Source organism: Homalodisca vitripennis, chromosome 2, assembly GCF_021130785.1.
Source record: "Homalodisca vitripennis isolate AUS2020 chromosome 2, UT_GWSS_2.1, whole genome shotgun sequence".
Lineage (NCBI taxonomy): Eukaryota > Metazoa > Arthropoda > Insecta > Hemiptera > Cicadellidae > Homalodisca > Homalodisca vitripennis.
Genome location: NC_060208.1, coordinates 100,666,538 through 100,685,905, shown reverse-complemented (window position 1 = coordinate 100,685,905; position 19,368 = coordinate 100,666,538). Strand labels below are relative to the sequence as shown.

At 36.9% G+C, this 19,368-nt stretch overlaps 1 protein-coding gene and 1 long non-coding RNA gene across 3 annotated transcripts in view; one reads left to right on the top strand and one right to left on the bottom strand.

Moving 5' to 3' along the window:
* The window catches only part of LOC124354445 (protein rhomboid), a 160,324-nt gene that overhangs the window by 25,784 nt on the left and 115,172 nt on the right, over positions 1-19,368 (bottom strand). The window contains exon 1 of one of the 2 annotated variants that reach the window (XM_046804895.1): positions 17,214-17,457. The exons of the other annotated variant lie outside the window; for it this stretch is intronic. The gene's annotated coding sequence lies outside the window, so the exon portion shown is untranslated. Of the gene's footprint in view, positions 1-17,213; positions 17,458-19,368 lie in introns of those variants that run through there. 2 annotated transcript variants of the gene reach the window in all.
* The window catches only part of LOC124354447, a 142,252-nt gene that overhangs the window by 7,753 nt on the left and 115,131 nt on the right, over positions 1-19,368 (top strand). The window lies entirely within an intron of this gene.

The window sequence follows — 19,368 nt, the reverse complement described above, 5'->3', positions numbered from 1 at the left end:
TACGGTGCAATACGTTTCAAACACGAATTCTACAAAATATTAATTTAAAAAATTCATCTCAATTGATGAGTTTGAAAAAACTATTGCGTGCATATAATAACCCTCGGTTAATTTCGTACGTACGTTTAATATGATAATAGTCGCTTAAAATCAACCATCAGTAACTTAATTGTTTCTAACAAGCATTTCAGTGCAATTTTCACCCGAACCGATGTTACCTCATTTTCTATACACATTTGCATACATTATTGCCGCTCATCATGTTTTAAATTGGGCTATAAAGTGTTGCCGTTTCGTGTGATGGTTTAATTAATAGGTTTTTGAGGCCCTTAGCAGACATGAGGCCGTCTACAACCACAAGAAACGCGCTCCACATTAAAATTAGCAATTACTTTAATAATTAACACTATTAGTTAATTCTATTAACAACCAAATTTCATTAAAGTTTATAGGTTGATATGTGATAGCTCCAATTGAATAATTTATTTTAAATACATTCACCAAGAGAGAACATAAAATATAGTTACAATATACATGAGCAGCAACTACTGGATGTTCTTTCTATAATAAACTTCTAAATTCTCATTAAATGAATCACCCAGGGCGTCTTACAATTACATTATTCGAAACACATACAGTATTATTCATATCTCATGAGCTTTTGGAAGTTAAAAGTTGTGTTTTACTAGTATTAATAACAACACTCAAAGAGTTTTGAAAATGAATGTATTTATTCTTTCGGGAGGTATGAATAGGATTCCAACAACTATTTAGCTATACTTAATCATTTTGGGTTTCATTAAATATTAAAAAAAATATTTGTTAACTCATTAAACATTAAAAAATATATTTTTAATCTGTACGCCATATCACCTGCCGCGTACTAACAGGCTTCGCTGAGTTAGTATGCAAAATTTCAAGTCTATAGCTTATTTAATTCTTTACAAATCCTGTCTAAAAACAAACGATAAATCAGGAAAGAAATTACATTCTTTCGATAAACAAAGAGAATACAACCAAATCTTTCTGGAGATACATCTTAGTGGTAGTTAGGCTACATGTGTTACTGTCACATCTACGATGGTATTCAGTTGGTTTACAAATTTATTTACTCAACGTTGGTCTTACTTAAATCCCATTGAGTGATAGGCACTATCATCGAACTGAAAGTTGCTTATATAGAAATGAGGCCTTATTGTAAAAATTGTAAATCTATGGGTCGGTTCGTTCTCGAAATATTGTGAGGACAGACATACTGTACATAAAAGAAATTTGTTCAGCTCCTCGAGTATAGTGAGCTTCGCTAACGCTCAGCAAATCGGTGCTTTTTGACAGGCTTAGGCTAGGGACACACAGTCCCGGTTACCGGGATGCCGACCACCGGGTTGCCGGTAAACGGTTTGTTGTGCGCTGGCCACACAGTCCCGGCGATAAACACCAAATTGTCTCTCAGTTAACTTTTGAGTGTTGTTCGGAACGAATCATGCTATCCAAAGTGAAGTTAGTTTGTTGTTTAGAGGCTCTAAATGAATTACCAAAACAACGAAATAGGGTACATTGGGTTCATCCATTCAATGTAGATGCTAAAGCTGAAAAATGTTCCATAACGCTGGAATACCGTGGACACATTCTATAAATTTGTCTGTATCAAACATTATCGCAACTTTACACTACCCTCGACAGTAAAACACGATACACAAACCAGCAGCACACCACAACAGCTACACCACACACACACAGACTTGACTGGAATCGGGACCCGGCGGCCGGCACTGTGTGAGCACGCACGACAGATATCAAGTGTTTTGTATTGCCAACCCGATTTTCACCGGCTGCAGGGCTCCCGGTCGCCGGTAGCATGCTTGCCGGTCTGGACCGGCACGCTTTGTGCCGCACAGCACCGGCATTGTGTGTGCGCTCTTCAACAAACTACATGTTCTCATCAATCCCGGCCGGGATGCTGATCACCGGCATCCCGGTAACCGGGACTGTGTGTCCCTAGCCTTAGCACGTATAGCAACGATTTCGCAGAATGGTGTAATCTAGCCTGTGCCCTCCCCTCCTCAAGGCAAACTGTAACAGACATGTGTAGACCTGTACGTTGGCCGCAGCACGGCATCATCGAGGCGTGAATCTGTCAGTGGTGGTGGGGGAGTAGTGGTCCGAGGGAGGGAGTTTTAAACGGTCACCGATGCGATAAGCCGAGCCGGCCACACTCGGCGGCGGCGGTGGCGCGCAGTCGGTACAGATGATTGAAGTTGTGAACACCGCGCACTCCATAAACAGCTCATTTCCCGAAAATAAATTACATTTAACGGGATAACACACTCCTGCCAATAGCTTGTGGATTCTGGCTCCTGATTTGTCGTGAAAATCTGTAGTTTCTTTTTTGGGTTAGCTTCAAGTAGAGCTTTAAAAATTTGAAAAGACTGAATCAGTGAAATATTATTGAAGAAATAAAAAAAAAAACTGGTGTCTTGATTGTTTTTCTTCTACGAAATATTACCATTTAACTGGATTTAAATTAAAATCCTTCACTTTATCGGAGTAGAGGGACAACTAAAAATATTATTATTAGACTTGAAAAGGTAAAATGTTCAAACTGAACTCATATTTTCGAAATTTAACTATATGAAAAACTATTTTTATACTCGAGAAATGCGAGATACTGAATATGTAAACCACATTCAGTACGACCACTAGCTCCAGGACACTCGTTAACTACTGGGTAACGTACCCCAACACTCTAAAAACAATAAACTCTACAAAACCCATTCTCGTTTACAGGTGATCGTAAGAAAGTTGTCAAGCCCGGTGGAGGAGCCAACGAAAATTACCTATCCTGCATGCCCTGATAATGTTTATAGATAACACAATAGTTAGATAAGACGGTTACATTAAAGAAGAAGGAAATGAGTTACGGTTGAATAGGCCAGACTGTTTACTGTATTACAGAGTGCATATTACACTAAAATGGTGCATTGGCGTGTATTAAGTAATTAAGGAAGGAAGCTTGCTTGCTTAACTATTTGACATAACGTGCTTGTACATTATTTAAACCTTGTAAGAACATATCACGACATAGTGGTCTGCGTGTATATCGTGCTTAAGCCACCCGTCTTCTTGTATAGATCTACTCTTCATAAATGTTCCATGAGTGACAGCAAAGTTTGCAAGAAAAGAAACACAATCATAATACATCAAAACATAAGCCTCGTGGTTCCATAATTTTAAATATACAACTAAGGGTTATTTACCGATTTCTGAATAACCATTAGAGGGTTTCAATCCTCTGCTAAATTTGTAACAGACAGTTTTCACAGTCGACATCAATTATAAATATATATGAAGAGCTTTATAACTGTATAAAGGCATTGGGAACTCATACAACCTGTATCTTAATTAATGAGATGATTACGGATTAGTAAAGACAAGGCAGAAAGAAGGGAGGAAATGTAAGACTATATAAGGTGTCACGGAAAAACACTCAGTGGATTGTGAATATATTCGTTCAACAACGTTTATTGTAAATTGTACAATATTGAATAAATTGAAAAAGTAAAAGACATAAACAATGTTGGATTTTATGACGGGCTACGAACTGAAACGAATAAAATATTGTACTTGGTAATCCAACTGATATACTGTGGATAACCACCCGTACAGTGATATGAGTGACGAGGTACAAACATTTGCGTGTGGAAAGCAAAAGAATATAGACAGACAGTCGGACAGTCTCGGCGTACTGCCAGGAGACGTCGCGACGCTGCGGGGGGAGGGGGGTGAGAGGAGGGGTGACGAAGGGAGTGGTTGATCGGGGAAGAAATAAGTCGACTTTCTACGATACTGTAGATGGCTATCCACTTTTACTGGAATTTGATAATCTGTTTACAAGAACTCCCGACAGAGAAAGATAATACATATAGGCGAACTTTATATAACCACAAATTGATAAGTATATTTTCAGTCAATGACGTAATACATTCATATAAGTCTTCTGCTGTCGAGTTTCAGCTTGCGTGTTAAATACGAGTAAATGTCTCGTAAGGTACAAGCATGGCAACACCAAAGTAGAGAAAACTAACTTTATGGGACTGAACAACGTGCTTAACCAGTCCTGATTTATTTTAGGCAAAATTACCGAGAATTTTCGAAAATGTCGAATGAATGCGACAGGTCGGCAGACTCTTTGTTCACTAATTGGTCTGGAAGACGAGACGAGCGAAGCGAAACTAACGGGCTTTTGACTTGTTGGTTTTAGGTTGAATAAGGTTAGCTTATTGAAGGGTCTGCCACTGTCAAGGACAGAAACAAGATGGTGCTATTTTTGTGCTTGGGTTCTACCTGTGACAAAAATTCAAAGAATGTCAAGGTAATCGGAGAAAACTTGATGACACATAACCATTCTTTTGCAACCTCTTCACTTACGACCTACATCGAGAAAACACGTTTAAGAACCTGTCTTATTAGATGTAATATTTTACTACTGCAAAAAGTTCCTGTTTGTTTAACATAGCTCTCAAGACCATGACACAATATGCAACTGCAGAAGTATTTCTGTACAATAAATTAAAACTATCTAGACCTACTTTATAACTTCAGAAGTCGACCTTCCAAAACATTCCAGACAGGAAATGGTTGGTTTTCTCAATTACATTCCAAAGATGTCCGACAAACGATTATACTCGTATAAAGCTGATTACGTTGCACCAGTCCCTTCAGCTCTACAGCCATTTATTTCTAGAGACACAGTTGAGTCCTTTTTCTCTTGTATCATTACATGATAACTGATTATGTTTGTGATAATGCAACGATATTAGTAGACTATTGGTTTCATTCACGCGTTTATTGAGCGTAAATAAATAAATGTCTTTTAATGCTTATCACAAAAACATATTTTCCCGGATACTGTTGTTCTCTAGGATCATGAATTTATGCTACAATCAAAACTATGAAACTAATTACGAAACCTTTATGTGTGCCAGTCTCGGAATATTAAGAGTAGCGGCCCTACTGTTATAAATTATATTATTTTTGTTTCTGCACAACTCCATACAGTAAATGAAAGCCTTTTAAAATAATTTGAGCTATTTTATGAATATTTCTTTAAATGCCTATTTCCCACTACTTTTTAGATTTGTCTACTTATTTGAAAATATTTCGACATTGTAAAAATTAAGACACCTAGAATTGAATGTTAGAAACACGCGAACACTTAGAACGTGAATTTTATTCAATTATAATTATGAGCCCTTGTTATCAATCGATTTCCAAATTGATACTTGAGGTAGATCGCTTCCTTAAGGGATCGGCTCGTTCCTGTTCAGTGCGGCGTCCTTGCAGGAAGGAGCGAGCGAATCCTTGACGTTCGTTTCTCCCGTGTCTTGCGCAGATTACCTGTGTGTGACGGACGGCCTGAGTCGGCCTTGGACAGAAATAGTCTGCTAATAACAATTTTTTCCAATTGGAGGGGAAGCGGCGTAATGACTTTATCACTAGGCACGTCTGCGTCTTTCGCGCACTACGATAGGCGCATGCGTGTGGCCCAAGTTGACTCACCGCTCACCGGCCAGTGGCGTCTGCGCAGACGCGAGGCTCCGGTCCTCCCACGCGCCGGCGCGGCGTTCCTCCGTCCTCATCCACATAACCTCAAAAAACAATGCCTCTTCTCTAAATGCACCACATTTACATATTACTCCGTTCCCTTTTAAGGAGACCGGCTCAATTATAAGTCGCCCGACCGTGGGAAAGTCCTCCAGCTCGTTTTTCATTTACGGTTCTCCTTTTGGCTTCCCCGGGGCCCGCGGTGTGTGAGAGGAGGTGGTGGTCCTTCGGAATCTGTTTGTCTTCTCAGCGTCCATATGTTGACTTGTTCCGTTAACGCCCATCTGTTCCGTCCTAACAAAAGTAACCTGTCCGAAATGTTTTGACGGGAATTACAGTATCTTGTTTCTTGCTATGAGAATAGGAACGTCACGATTACGGGTCAATGTACGTAAAAAAGTGTTTTAATTGTCAACCCACAACGGCTTTGCAACGTTTCATTCGAAATACACAAAAATGTCCACTAACATTATTTAAGAATTACTTTGGGCCTTCCCTGCCAATAACTCTACTTAGGATGTAAACGAGAATGACTGGCACTACAAAGTTATGTCTCATTTTATAGATAGTTACATATTGCGGTAGAAAAAAAAACTTAGAACACAGAAAATACCAAGATATAAAACCAAGAACCATTAGCTAGCCGGTTGTAAGTCTTTTGCAGTTAAAAGAAAGAGTTTTTGATCGGGAAAATAAGTTTACTTTTAAAATATCATTGAGCCAAGATTTTGGACATAAATTTAGGAGCCTAAGAGTAAGTAAAAAGTCAAGGTCAAAAAACTGACGTCTGAGGCACTCCATACGAACTGTAAGGTGGTGGTGAACTGAGCTTCTATGGCAAAGTAATACATAATTAGAGTACAGTTGACTTGTGTAGGCCGGTACCCACGGCACAGACGGGAGGCACAATGGCAGATACCCAAACGCCTCTGTCTCCTGTGGGCGAACTACATAGTCGACCGACCAGAGCACAGCATTCCTTCCATCGCCCAGGATTTATATCCTGATCGCCATTTATATCACGGCCATTAAATAATGTGAGGTTTTGGTATTTGAAATTTATAATTAGATATTATTTTTCAACCGCAAGGCTTGCCTGCAGCGAGGAAAGTATAAAACTAAAGGAACAGCTGTTGTAAAAGAACACTTCCGAAAACATACAAGTTCAAAATCTAATCAAAAGCTGTCACATTTCTTATAAGTGCCATTTTACATCTACAATTTATTCCCCTGTCTTCAAAGTCTTCCATCGTGAATGATGCATAAAAGCCAATAACAGTCAAAACATATGGGTTTCACTTGTTTTAAGTGTTACGCAAGATTAGATCGTATAAGACGATAAAAGAACCATTTGATTTAATTTATTTCTCTCGTTAGGGCAGTTCAATTAACTATGCGCGTGTAGAAATCTGTTGCCATAAACCAAATAGTACCAACCACTATCAACAACGTACTGATAACAGAAGATAAGCACGCATAACCATCCGTCAAGTGCTTCCTGGATTATTCTCTTCAATATACAGATTTGTCTATGGGACCATTCTTAGTCGGTCCTAAATGTACAATAGTTACTCACACTATCGGATACAGAGTTTGCGAGATGTAAAATTTTATATAATATACTATTTATACGCATCTAACGACTTTTGAGAATCTTTATTGTGTCCTTACATGAATTCCATTCGTAGTTACATCAGTGGGCTCTGAAATACAGCTCTCAATGCCAAACTACAAAACTCCACTCGTTCTTCCGTTGGCCTGGACACTTGCAAGGCCATCGAATATTTATCTATCGATTTTCATTGTACGTAACGGGGCACAGGAAACGCGCTTCCAACACAACCTAGACTAACACCATCCTTACATTAAATCAGAATTTAATTTATATTCTAACTTTATATGGGTTAATTAAAAACTACGAAATCTTACAAATTGCTTCAATCCGAAGCATGGTGAAGTATCCAAAGGCAATTGCAGGAGATAAGGGTTAATTAAAAACTACGAAATCTTACAAATTGCTTCAATCCGAAGCACGGTGAAGTATCCAAAGGCAATTGCAGGAGATAAGACAATGTTAGTGATGTGTTCTTTGTTTTGGACGTTTTGGCTTGATGTCATTTCGCGTTATCGCACTCGACTTTGACTAAAAATGTCTAACAATTTGGGACCGGTTTTGTAACATCGGACGTCAGTGTCCAATTTCTTTTGAGAAACTAGGGCGATTTCATTTTGATCCAACAACCGGTGGAAAATAACTTCTTATGGTATCGCTCACAACCAATTATTATTGTTTTCTAAGACTAAACTCATGGACAGAAAGAATACATTTTTATCTAAAGAAAGACGAACTTAACAGATCTCATGATTCATCATGATAAACTATCGAGTCTAATAATTAGTTATGTTTGATCGACCGAACCAGAACCATAACAGCGTCACATTCCAGACCCTGTTCCCAAGGGGATGAGTCTAAATAAGCCATCAATAAAGAAACCAGGAGGACGAGGCTTGGGCCGCCTCCGAACATCTTCCTCAAACATTACAATGTGGAATAAATTAGAAGTAGAGAGCAAAGCGGAGTGGAGGAGAAGGGGGGCAGGACAACGCCTAACGACATTTGTATAATTAAATGTCGGAGCTAGGTGGCGGAGGCCTGGAGGTGGGAGGTCGGTGGGAAGCGAGACAATGTGGTTCCACAGGGTCCTTGCTCTGGGGCGCGCCTGGGGATCGAGCGACTGGTAGTAGCTTCGTTTTTTCGTTGAGTTCTGCAAGGTATATACATAATTGGTTGCATTACATAGCAACGCCTACTTGCATCATTATTTTGTTTTGTGTGAATTGGTTTCGGTTTCAAGAAACATAGAGTGTGTGGTGACACCAAGATGTAACTGTCGTACCGCACTTCTCCATTTTCTGGTACATTTCTTTTTGTTATTTCATTTGGTTTTCGTAATAGGTTTGTACAGTTTCTACTTCCGTGTCAATACAAGTTTTCCACGATTTTTTCCTTAATTGTATTTTTGTTAGCTGCAATAGTTATATTTATATACCGGATGAACCACGATGTTCATGATTCAGATGTAACGTAATTGCAGAAATAACAAATAATTATGAAACAATTAAAACAAAAGTACTAAATTTGTACAGTAGTAAACAGTGTAGTGCTCAATGGGGGTTCACTTTGCAGCACATCATTTGATGAAAAGTATCCACAAATTAGTGATCTTATCATACGGCGTTTATTTATAGGGGCCTCTTTGAAGCATGAGAGGGTCATGGATAAGGTGCAATACAGTAGACCTTAACGCAATCTTTTTTGGAGCACTGGAATAGATATGCTTAAATATATTAACGTGAGGCTAAACATTCCTGTAGCCAAGCCACTCCACCGGATCAAGCCTGAACCAATAAAGATTAGAGGACAACAGAAGGCGCACAGAAAAAATAGTAAAAAAGAAATTAGAAGCGCGCGGGGATGACCACGGAACGCCATCAAATTTAAGAGCCATCAGGCCCGAAGTGAGCCGAGGTTAAGGCTTTTAATTAAGACGTTGTCACCGGCCAGACGAGGGAGGAATGCTGGGCCACACAGGTGAACCCGTATCTAACGTCATCGAGGTAACAGCTACTATTCGATATTGAGTTAACACATTCATGTATTCTTTATTCCTAAAATCATAACAGGAATTGACATGATTTGGCGAAAGTTTTACTGTTCTTTTATAGTAACTTACAGGTAGCTTTCAGAGAAGATTGTTTAAATTTAGTGCGTGTACACTTTAAAGAACTTGTCACGATCTGAAGTATGAACATTGAATTCAATAGTTTTTTTTTACAGATTTACAAAGACGAACAATCTACCAAATTGACATAGAACGATTGCAGATGGAAGCAGTATGTCGTCCCCAATCAAAATATCTTCTGCAGGGAATGTATGTCAGCGTTGTCTAGGATATGTCAGCCCCCTTAGAACCATCAAAAACCGGCCAATGAAAAAACCACTTTGTCCTGAGCTCGAATGACGTCAGAAGTATTGAGAGAACTTAGTCAGTCATACCAATACACCAAGTCCTTAATAATTATTTGGCCATATAAACTGTACGTCAAAGAAGTTTCATTTTAACTTGATTAATAATTATTGATCCTTTAAGAGTAACAAAACTATTAAGTTACACTAGTTTTTTTCTGTAAAGTGACAAAAATACAAGCTACTATCGTTCAATATATGCCACATTCATCTCATATTGAGTCACCTACGATCTGGCGCCCAAAAGGAATGCAGAAACAGGGAGTGTAGTGTAAATGGAACAGCACATATTTTACAAAGTATAGACGCGAATAAGGTTACGGGAGAAACAACTAATCGAGAAGGCACTGGCAGTGTTTACCCTTCCAGCTGTTGAGCCGCGAGCCGCTACCGCCACAGCCGCCAACCTAACCTAACCTGACCTAATTGCCAACATGCATTATTATTATAACCAGGCTCGGAAGTGGCTGCGTTCCTGGCATTCCAGTTTCGGCACTGTTATTACCCGTGGAGCGGCTCGAGTTTAAATTACTGCTCCCTGTCGGAACGCGTTTAATTGTTTTCGAATACCAGCTGTTATTTATTGCGCCGGGCGATCGTTCGGGCATCGGGCTCCCCTTTGACCGAGCTGCGAGCTGGGCTTCCTAGATTGGTTTCACTTTCACCAGAGATTGAATAATTGCGTCTTTAGGTGTGCTTCCGTCCATTAGGAGAGAACAGTACAGGGGCGTAGCTAACAGGGGGTGAAAGAGGTCATGCCTCTCCAAAGTTCTTTTTATACTAAACTTAGTCGAAGGGCAGCCAAGGGCAGCCAAGTGTGCGCTGAGTGTGTTTAGACTATAAGCTTGTGCTCTGTCTCTCGCACTTCTTAAATATTAATATTAATAGTCCCTTACGTGTTATTTAAAGAGTAACAATATAGTTTGAATACACACTCGAAATGTTATCAATTAGTTGATAAATAGATTAATTAGAATAAGATGATAGTTACAGTTTCATTTGGTGTATTTAACTACTTCAAATCCTATTTTAACTGAAATAGTCAAGTTAGGTACAGTAATAGGTAAATTAATCTCAACATTACCTTCTTGAGTTTGAAAGGGCGGCTATCTTGGTTGGTCTAAGCTGCTCTGCTCTAAGTTATTAAAAACTTGCCCCGAGCATTTTTCGGTAAATAACTGCGTTCGGTTATGATATGACAAAACATATGTAATGACGAAAGTCTAACTCCATAATAATTATTTATTAGAATTGAAAGTAACAGCAAAAAGATAGTTATAGATACGACATAGCTAACTCGTCATATAGTTACTGCAGCGAAATTATTTGTATTGTAATTATTTTAATATATTTAGATGTAAATGCCACTCATATTTGAAGGAGCTTATCTCAGAGTTATAGTACAAATCGTTCTCGCATTTACAACAATCTGAGCAAGCCTTTGATTCGGAATGTCGCTTAAAACATATAGCATTGATTGTTTGGTCTAAGAAGCTTCAATAATCATAAATACTTGGTCAGAGCTAGATTGTTTGGGCCAGCCTAGATTGAAATAAACCTCACGTATTTCAAATTCTGACCATCGCATCGGCTCCAATGATTGGACGAAAACCACTGTCCTCTAATCTATTTATTTCAGCAATAATCAATTAGTAACTTATTAATTAAATCAATATTTTAAATTTAAGTGTATGTACTGAATAGTATATAATGTAACGTTTACGAAAGCGGTTAATGTTTAATATACAAATAGCAAATTTAAATTAATTAAATATGCTTCTATTAAAATATTTAATTCTGTATCTCATTACGTAAATCATCTAGAGGACTGTTTCGAGTTCAGATATTACTCTTGTGCACCCATTCTTTTTCAGAATTTTGTTTCCAATCCATAAACTTCTATTGGCGTTGAGTCTGACTTGCACTGCGGAGTTCCCATCACTCCCGGTGCGCGACGACTGCGCTTGCGCGGCTAAACCATGTGTCGTGGCGCATGCGCAGAAGTAGTTATAATCAGCTGTCTTTGTTCCCACAGTTACCGGCCATCCACCTCGGACTGGTCAGCTGATTGGGCTATGACAAGACACAGCGTTTGTGGAATAAAATTGTAGGTTAGCAGTCCTTTTTCCAAATGTGAATCGCTCTTCCCTTGAGGGGATCCTCATTTTTGTTTGTTTGCGATTTCTTCTGGTTTGGTTGCGATTTTTACACAAATTCTGACTGATATTTAGAGTAGTAATCTTTCCTTGGATGAGGGCAAAGTGTTAATGAAATGTATCATCATGTTAAAATCTTTTAATCAGACATATTTAAAAATAGGAATTTAATGAAGGGGATTTAATTTTGATTGAAAATGTGAAGCCTTTTTAAACTTTTCAGATGAAATCGGGTTTGCATCATCGTATTTCACAAGTACAGCAATTTTAAAATAAAACTTAAACAAGTGTTGGATTTTTTAAATAAGTTTTTATAGTCTAATTCATCGCGATTCCATTAATTAACTAGTTACTCCTTTTCTCCTGACGAGTAGGAAATCCGGTTTCCGTCCATCAAAATATAGGCTACCTTGTCCTCGCGCTCTCTGACGTATGAACGATGACGTCGTCGCCTCCCCCTCTCCAATAAAAGTGACGTACGTATACGCGGATCTCCTTCCTTCTGTCTGCCCCGAGGTCCGTAGGTCGTATACCGCGCTCTGCCGCGCCAGTGTGTATATATAGCGTGTATGACTCGCTCGCTGCCAATGAGTCAGGTCTGGGGCACCTCCGCTTGCGCAACCACCGGGAAGTCTGTCTCAACGTGTTCCCCGGTATCATATCCGCCCGGTTGCTTCACGGATTTCAAGACGTAACACAAGTATTGATTTGATATAACACAAATCCAAATTAATCCCTTTTTTAGATAATTAGTTCAATGCTATACCTATTATTTTGAACGAAAATAACTCCCAATTTTCGCAACCTGTGAACTGATATCTTCGTCTCTATGTTAAGTGATCCAGGCCATCTTAAGTGGAAGCATTGAAAGCTGAGTTTTTACAGCCTACCAATATAAAGCAATGGTGGAAAAATCTACGTCCGTACTTCAAAAAAACTAGATGACTTCCTTGGCTGTCATAACATTTATACTAAAGCTGGCGGGTGCCGTAGTTTAATGTAATCCGACAAAAGAAAAATAACTGTTAAAGTTTATCTACGGTAATCAGTGATTCGATATTATATTAACTTTACAGTAACTAGCTAAATAAGCTCGTCGCTTTACGCTCCGTTTACGCCACGACATGGCGTAGCACGTCTACTAACACTGCTAACTGTGGCAGAGTCTAATTAGTTAAATTAATTGATACCCGGCCGTCTGAGGCGGAGGTACTATTGGCGCTGTGAGGTTGGCTATACATTGTTGTACCGTTGCCATAGAGACGGACATAACCAACACGCCATCAGGCACATTAATTACAGCTACCTTCGTGTGTTACCGACGCGACGGATCGATGTGGTTCTGTATACAAGGCAGTTACGTGATCGTTAGTAAAGTGTTACAATAAAATTTCTAAAAAATCAATATTTGTAAAAATGTTAATGTACTAATTTCTTCTCAATGGTGACATTACCTTAAAATATCTAGGTAAAAAGTACGTGATTAGATCAATCCGGCCTGAATTATATTTATTTTGCACATCATAGATAACTAATTAACTACTGTATTCCAAATGTTTTCTAAAGTGGAAGTAGACCAATGGTTAAGTGTAGGATTACTATTGCGATTATTATTTTACTGTAAATATGAAACGTTTGATAAACTTTATGAATGTTTTCAATACAATTTTAACAAAATATTAATATTTCCCTCCCAATTAATAATAAAATAATATGTATGAATGGATTACATTTATTGCCAAAATTTTAACAGATTTAAGAATAAGATTGTTTAAACAGAACGTAATTTTGGTAAAACATCTCTAAAATATTGGACTAATAGAAATAATAACTACTGTACCTAAAATGATTTTAAAGTCTCCCCAAATCGTCCCTTACCAACAATAAAGACTTCCGACCTCTCCAGCTATTTATGTATAACAGTGAATAATCAATTATTTGTTAACACTACAATTAAAAAGGTAAAAACTAATCAAGCGTTTTTGCTCAGATCACTCACTGTAGGGCAAATTTAACGAATAACATTTCAAAACTATGTACGTAGGTATAAACGTCTTAAACTGCTACCCATTGTATTGTGCCATTGTAAAATTATAATCTAAAATCAAATTATAATTTATCATAATAAATACAAGATGTATACAGAATTACTAGAGGTTAGAAAGTGTTTTATACACATACAAACATTCATATTTTTCGTTCTGTATTCAATACACATTTTATGCCGTACACATCCCGAATAAGAAGTTACAAGTTGTTTTAGAGCTTTGTTTCAACTTGTTTTGGTACTTTTGGCAATACCAATTGTACCTATATACTCGTACAAGAACGTAACCATGAAACAAAGTGGGGGGGGGGGTGTCAAGTCGACTGATATTTTCCCGTCACTACAGAAAATATCACGATCGGATTTCTTATTTTCCGCCCACTGGCAGAAAGTAAGAAGAGTGCAATAAACCGCACATTCCCCATTTGTCCCTAAACGTTCTTGGCCCGTTTCAATGTGAAAAACGATATCTCAGCACCATATGTCAGCAATACTGAATTATGTAAATAATAATAATAACCGTTTACTAAAAAATAAATTGAAAAAAAGAAAATTTGGGGTATCCGGACCCCTTGACTCCCCTCTCCCCTCCCCTCCCGCGATGGCTCCGTCTTTGATCTCAGCAATTTTCAGACATGTTGTGAACCGGAATAGGTAATAATATTATCTTTCTGTCTCAATAGTTATTTTTCCAAAGATTTTATCAAACTTTGAGGATGACCACAAAAACCACAAAAACAAGTATCGGGTTCCATTAAATTGTTAAATAACAATTAAAAACCATTTTGAGGGTTGCATTACAACTTGCTTACCAGTTTAAAAATGTGTGTATATTTTATGATAGTAATTAATAATAGTTTATAATATCACCGTTACAGTAACTTCTGAGATGGTTAACGACGCGACGTGACGCGAAACCCGGACATGTACGTCAAACCGCGGTATTTGGACCGCGTGTAGTAGTAATGTTGACTCAACATTCGCTTCTTACTACTAACATGCATCATAGGATGATGTCGAATTTAGAGGTTAATTTGAATATGGTTTTATCCATTATTTGGTTGGTTAAATCCTGTATGTCTGACCGTTTATGGGGTTCAATTACCTCTCGAACCTAGAAGAGGACCTTTATTTACACGAGATAATAGAAATAAATATGTGAGTCACTTATAACGTTTATGAAGTAGATAGCGAGGATGACATACTTAGTGGTAACAATCATATTTTGGTATTTGTTATATTGACAAAGCAAATCACACAATTGTACATGCCTTGTTTACATCATTTTGTGTAAACTTAGTTGAGTTTTGTGTTGAATAAAGCCGATGTCTGTTTAATCAATCATCCTCGTTTATTACCAATATTCAAGCAACCCCTTAACAATATTACAACCTTAAATTGACGTCCTTTAGTAAACATGATTAAAACAGGAGAATACGATCTATCCCCTCCTCTTATTAGACAGAAAATGATAGGTCTTTGGTTTATAGGCTATATTTCCAGATAAAATGTGTGTGTAAACCACAGTTAAGTACACGTTACAAGTCTAATATAACTTACTGTTAACGAAATAATAATACGGTACTAAAACTAGGTAAAAAATAACTATGAGTTTAACCCTTATATATCTTTGAAATTTACTTAACAGGTGCAGAAGAATTATTGTGCCAGCTTTGAGGGCATTGGAATATAACTTAACGAGACCTAGTAGTTGATTACTACTGTAGTTTAGTCTTATGACATTTTTTCAGTAGCCGTTTTAGCACAAATTTGGAAATTGAAATATGTACGTTTCTAAATAGTACGTTATCAAATGCTAAAATGTATTAATTTGCTTATGGATATACATTTTTAAAACAATGTAGCTCCAGAAGTTACTTGAACAAAGTGTTAAAAGTCTAATTTGACAAAACATTACTATTGATTATTAGATGTTAAGTGAGTTCTCGGTATGAGAGTTGATGATTTGTAGAGCCTAATCTATTATCTAAAGAGACAAGAAAAAACAAGCACGTAGCATGGCAACGTACTAGGTTATGATAGTACGCTAGTTTATTTTCAACACTGCGCCCAAAAAATTGTATGTATTGAATTTCAGAAGTCCTGGACATTTTAAAAATTCATTATTTAATTTAATATTTTAAAAGCGCCACGGTAAAATTCCCTCCATAACAACACTGTATAGGAAGTATTTTACTAGTTTGGTATTGAACATGACTTAACTGAAACATTGTTTATAGATACAATAATTGTATTCGACAAGTACTTATCTCTAAAAAGATGTTTTAGCACAAAATCACCTAAATAAGAAAAGTACTTTAATGAAACCAATAGTTTACCACTAATATATGTAAATTAGGAAATATATTGTAAAATAACACTATTATACCATAAAATTTATTTATTTATTCATAATTAAATCAGTGTTTATGAGTTATCCATACAGAGGCCCACTAATAGTGTCACACTTGTGGTGATGATAAGAAATGCCCTTCATGAAATAGGCTAAGGAGCCAATTAACTGATATAGTCTCTTGAATAATAGTGAATACATTTAAAACAAACGAAACACATAAAACAAAAGTTTTATAACTCTATGTGACTATTTACAAATTTGTATCACATTACATAAAAGTGTTTAAAAAACCAGAAGAGGAATTTGAAAGCTAGTTTCCCTGTCATGCTTTATAAGTCTACAAGATCACAGCCCAAATGTCAAGAATATTTTAAAGCTCGATTTTTCTATGTAAGTAGGTTTCATTAAAACAAATTCTCACATCTCAACATCTTTTCAGCACCTTCTTTTAAATTGTATTTTTAATAATCCTGTGTTTACAATAATTTCACTCCTAAGATAAAATATGGTAGATAAAACCAAGAAATGTCAATAACAAAACTTTTTCAGTATGTCATGATACTTATTGGACCTCTTCTTCTCTAATTTAGTATTTACTTACAAGATGTAATTTGACATATACGACTGTAGCAATAAAATATATGTATAAAGATTGCCTGGTAAAACTTTGTAATCCTTATAAAATATAAAAAACTGTTGCACTTATTATCCATTACTAAGAATTTCAAATAAGACAAAAACCATCTTCTGCGCTATTGTTGCTTCTAGCTGGTCACTTTTAAACTACCTTAGTACGAGAGGTTTTATCAATACAAACACAGGTTGAATATGTAACCTCTTGCAATGATAGTGAATGAATAAAGAGTGAATACAGTTGCTTAATGCATGTGTCCACACAAACAAAACTTAAAAGTTCGAATTTATATTGAATTAAGGCAGTCGAAATTCAAGTTGTAAACGAATTAGGTAGACAAGTAAAAATAAATATGACACAAGCGTAACGCACATGACTTTACTACTTACACATTTTGACAGACGAATAATCCAACGAACACTGAGGTATTCGCTCCGATTGTGAAGCACTCGTTTGATGATAGGAACACGCTCAATGTCTGTAAATGGCAACACTCGGCACAGAGGAAAATAGATATTAAGCGCGGGCAGTTCAGCGAATGGAACACGTGTTTTGAACACGACTGCAACGACTCGGCCGGCAACGTCTGCTCACGACGACTTCAAGTAGCCGACTGAAAGACTTCTGCTGCGGCTGTCGCCGTGTGTTCGACGCGCACGAGCCGCCGAGGGTGGGGGATGGAGGGGGAACAGCTGACAAGAGGGCGTGAGGGGTAACCCAATATCTTCGCTGTTTACCAACTGTTTCTTCTTATTCTTACATTATTGAATCTGTCGCCGATGCACTCCCGGGCACATTTGTTCTGACAAAGTTTATTAAAACGTCAAAACCGTCAGAACAGCTCTCGCGCCACGCCGCGCTGCCGACCTAGATGTAATCAAATGTTAATCGCAGGAATCCGACACTTAAGAGATTACGGTCCTTCAAGAGGGATTTGTTTTTCGTTTTTTTATAGAATCGTCGGCGGTTCTTTTCAGAATAGCAGAAGCCAGGCTAGTCTTACTTAACCTATCACTCAATAAAAACTCAACTTTCGGCTTGAGGAACGTTTAAACGCGTATATTGAGTTTTAATGCATATCATTTAGCTCAAAAACACATTATGTGAAAATACAAATGTGAGTGGTTCACTGTGGCCATATCACCACTCGTTACTTGACTTCAACATTTCCCTTCGAGCATCCTGCGTCTCTCAACTCGTCCCCTTCCCTCTCCTTTCCTTCTCTCGTCCAAATTCCATGATTTCAAATAATTTTGCATATAAAATTCAGTGTCCTGAAAAAAACGTACACAGACATAAGCGGAACATCTCAGGAAACGGAGCACCCGGAAAGGAGGAGGTCCTTCACAATATTTAAATTTAATACAATACATTTATAAATAGAGATTGGAAAACTCACTCCTAAGAAAGTTATGATTGCATTTTTGTTTTGGATTAAAAGTGTGTAACACCTGCATTGTAAATTCCATTACTCTACCTGAACCAGTTATTGCAGAACATAAAACTCAGCTATAATAAAATGTTCAAAATATTTTAAAATGTAGCCTAAACTGTTCAAGTACCCATGATATCGTACCAAAAAGACAACGCTGTTATTATATTAGTCTGGGATCTTGCATCATATTCCAGAAGCGTATCTAAAAAATCTACTCTACCCTAAAACTATACCAACGATAGCTCATTAGATAATGCGATTTCGGTTTATTACAACAAAGTGTAACGGAATAGTTTAAAACCTGTTAAATTGCCTGTTTTATATTCTTAGGGTCTTTAAATGAGAGATAATATTTCATCACTATTCACCTTGATTTTTTAACTCTAGTACGTGAATATTTTACTCATGTTTGTATATAGTTAGGAAGGAAACCAGTTGAGACCATAATTCAGGCCATTGTCTGAATTATATCTATATTAAATAGCTTAACCAAACACTGGGTTATAATGCCAGAGATAAAAATCTTGTTATAACAAAAAATTAGATCGGTTTGAATTAGGTTTTGAAAATTTTCATCGATTATAATATCTAAAATAAGGGTTTAAAAATGTAATTCTACTTAAATTATACTGTAACACTAATGTAGAAGAGGAAAACCTAAAAGAAATTCACTGCATTGTTAGATAATAGTTATACAATTTAGAATTTTGCAATTACGAGTACATTTTAAGCGTTATGGAACATAAAAATTTGTTTCATAGACTTATTTTAAAATCAAATCATCTCATTTGTAAAGAAGGTTACATTTAGGCGAATGGATTACAAAATTTTATGTTTGGAATATACAGGATATACATATACTCGTAAAAGTTTAAGAAAGATGGATGAAGAAAAAGTAATCATGGCAGAGCTAATGCCACAACTCAATGGAGTGTTCTAATGGTTTTACTTTTATACAACACTACCACCAATAAGTAAACACAAAAACAACTTACCAGAATGGTGAGTAATTCGTGGAGTGTTTGAATTTTAAAATATTTATTTTATTTTAAGTGTTTAACAAAAGTCGTGTAATGGAACTTTTTTATTTTGGTTATTTGTTTTAGAAA